The following is a 3,403-nucleotide window of genomic DNA, read 5'->3' on the forward strand; positions in this document are numbered from 1 at the left end:
GAATCCAGAAGTGCAGTCTTGGGTCCCCATTCTGAATACCATTGGAATTACGGAAAAACCGAACATGAAAATGGGTTAAATTTTAGACTCTCGTTTTAAAGGTAAATTTTAATGTGGACTTTTAGAGAATTCAACCACAAATTCAAAGAGGTATCCCACGTCTAAATCGGGATCCAATAACTCAAGTTATGGAATCCAGAAGTGCAGTCTTGGGTCCCCATTCTGAATACCATTGGAATTACGGAAAAATCGAACATGAAAATGGGTTAAATTTTTGACCACCGTTTTAAAGGTAAATTTGAATGTGGACTTTTAGATAATTCAACCACAAATTCAAAGAGGTATCCCACGTCTAAATCGGGATCCAATAACTCAAGTTATGGAATCCAGAAGTGCAGTTTTGGGTCCCATTCTGAATACCATTGGAATTACGGAAAAATCGAACATGAAAATGGGTTAAATTTTTGACCACCGTTTTAAAGGTAAATTTGAATGTGGACTTTTAGATAATTCAACCACAAATTCAAAGAGGTATCCCTCGTCTAAATCTGGATCCAATAACTTAAGTTATGGAATCCAGAAGTGCAGTTTTGGGTTCCCATTCTGAATACCATTGAAATTACGGAAAAATCAAACATGAAAATGGGTTAAATTTTTGACCCTTGTTTGAAAGGTAAATTTTAATGTGGACTTTTAGAGAATTCAACCACAAATTCAAAGAGGTATCCCACGTCTAAATCGGGATCCAATAACTCAAGTTATGGAATCCAGAAGTGCAGTCTTGGGTCCCCATTCTGAATACCATTGGAATTACGGAAAAATCGAACATGAAAATGGGTTAAATTTTTGACCCTCGTTTCAAAGGTAAATTTTAATGTGGACTTTTAGATAATTCAACCACAAATTCAAAGAGGTATCCCACGTCTAAATCGGGATCCAATAACTCAAGTTATGGAATCCAGAAGTGCAGTTTTGGGTCCCATTCTGAATACCATTGAAATTACGGAAAAATCAAACATGAAAATGAGTTAAATTTTAGACTCTCGTTTTAAAGGTAAATTTTAATGTGGACTTTTAGAGAATTCAACCACAAATTCAAAGAGGTATCCCACGTCTAAATCGGGATCCAATAACTTAAGTTATGGAATCCAGAAGTGCAGTTTTGGGTTCCCATTCTGAATACCAGTGAAATTACGGAAAAATCGAACATGAAAATGGGTTAAATTTTAGAGTCTCGTTTTAAAGGTAAATTTTAATGTGGACTTTTAGATAATTCAACCACAAATTCAAAGAGGTATCCCACGTCTAAATCGGGATCCAATAACTCAAGTTATGGAATCCAGTAGTGCAGTTTTGGGTTCCCATTCTGAATACCATTGAAATTACGGAAAAATGGAACATGAAAACGGGTTAAATTTTTGACCCTCGTTTCAGAGGTAAATTTTAATGTGGACTTTTAAATAATTCAACCAAAAATTCAAAGAGGTATCCCACGTCCAAATCGGGATCCAATAACTCAAGTTATGGAATCCAGAAGTGCAGTTTTGGGTTCCCATTCTGAATACATTGAAATTACGGAAAAATCAAACATGAAAATGGGTTAAATTTTAGACTCTCGTTTTAAAGGTAAATTTTAATGTGGACTTTTAGAGAATTCAACCACAAATTCAAAGAGGTATCCCACGTCTAAATCGGGATCCAATAACTCAAGTTATGGAATCCAGAAGTGCAGTCTTGGGTCCCCATTCTGAATACCATTGGAATTACAGAAAAATCGAACATGAAAATGGGTTAAATTTTTGACCACCGTTTTAAAGGTAAATTTGAATGTGGACTTTTAGATAATTCAACCACAAATTCAAAGAGGTATCCCACGTCTAAATCGGGATCCAATAACTCAAGTTATGGAATCCAGAAGTGCAGTTTTGGGTCCCATTCTGAATACCATTGGAATTACGGAAAAATCGAACATGAAAATGGGTTAAATTTTTGACCCTCGTTTTAAAGGTAAATTTGAATGTAGACTTTTAGGGAATTTAACCACAAATTCAGAGAGGTATCCCACGTCTAAATCGGGATCCAATAACTCAAGTTATGGAATCCAGAAGTGCAGTTTTGGGTTCCCATTCTGAATACCAGTGAAATTACGGAAAAATCGAACATGAAAATGGGTTAAATTTTTGACCCTCGTTTCAGAGGTAAATTTTAATGTGGACTTTTAAATAATTCAACCAAAAATTCAAAGAGGTATCCCACGTCCAAATCGGGATCCAATAACTCAAGTTATGGAATCCAGAAGTGCAGTTTTGGGTTCCCATTCTGATTACCATTGAAATTACGGAAAAATCAAACATGAAAATGGGTTAAATTTTAGACTCTCGTTTTAAAGGTAAATTTTAATGTGGACTTTTAGAGAATTCAACCACAAATTCAAAGAGGTATCCCACGTCTAAATCGGGATCCAATAACTCAAGTTATGGAATCCAGAAGTGCAGTCTTGGGTCCCCATTCTGAATACCATTGGAATTACGGAAAAATCGAACATGAAAATGGGTTAAATTTTTGACCCTCGTTTCAAAGGTAAATTTTAATGTGGACTTTTAGATAATTCAACCACAAATTCAAAGAGGTATCCCACGTCTAAATCGGGATCCAATAACTCAAGTTATGGAATCCAGAAGTGCAGTTTTGGGTCCCATTCTGAATACCATTGAAATTACGGAAAAATCGAACATGAAAATGGGTTAAATTTTAGACTCTCTTTTTAAAGGTAAATTTTAATGTGGACTTTTAGATAATTCAACCACAAATTCAAAGAGGTATCCCTCGTCTAAATCTGGATCCAATAACTTAAGTTATGGAATCCAGAAGTGCAGTTTTGGGTTCCCATTCTGAATACCATTGAAATTACGGAAAAATCGAACATGAAAATGGGTTAAATTTTTGACCCTCGTTTTAAAGGTAAATTTGAATGTAGACTTTTAGAGAATTCAACCACAAATTCAAAGAGGTATCCCACGTCCCAATCGGGATCCAATAACTCAAGTTATGGAATCCAGAAGTGCAGTTTTGGGTCCCCATTCTACCATTGAAATTACGGAAAAATCAAACATGAAAATGGGTTAAATTTTAGACTCTCGTTTGAAAGGTAAATTTTAATGTGGACTTATAGAGAATTCAACCACAAATTCAAAGAGGTATCCCACGTCTAAATCGGGATCCAATAACTCAAGTTATGGAATCCAGAAGTGCAGTCTTGGGTCCCCATTCTGAATACCATTGGAATTACGGAAAAATCGAACATGAAAATGGGTTAAATTTTTGACCCTCGTTTTAAAGGTAAATTTGAATGTAGACTTTTAGAGAATTCAACCACAAATTCAAAGAGGTATCCCACGTCCCA

This window comes from Drosophila suzukii, chromosome 3 (genome assembly GCF_043229965.1).
Source record: "Drosophila suzukii chromosome 3, CBGP_Dsuzu_IsoJpt1.0, whole genome shotgun sequence".
NCBI classification, from domain to species: domain Eukaryota; kingdom Metazoa; phylum Arthropoda; class Insecta; order Diptera; family Drosophilidae; genus Drosophila; species Drosophila suzukii.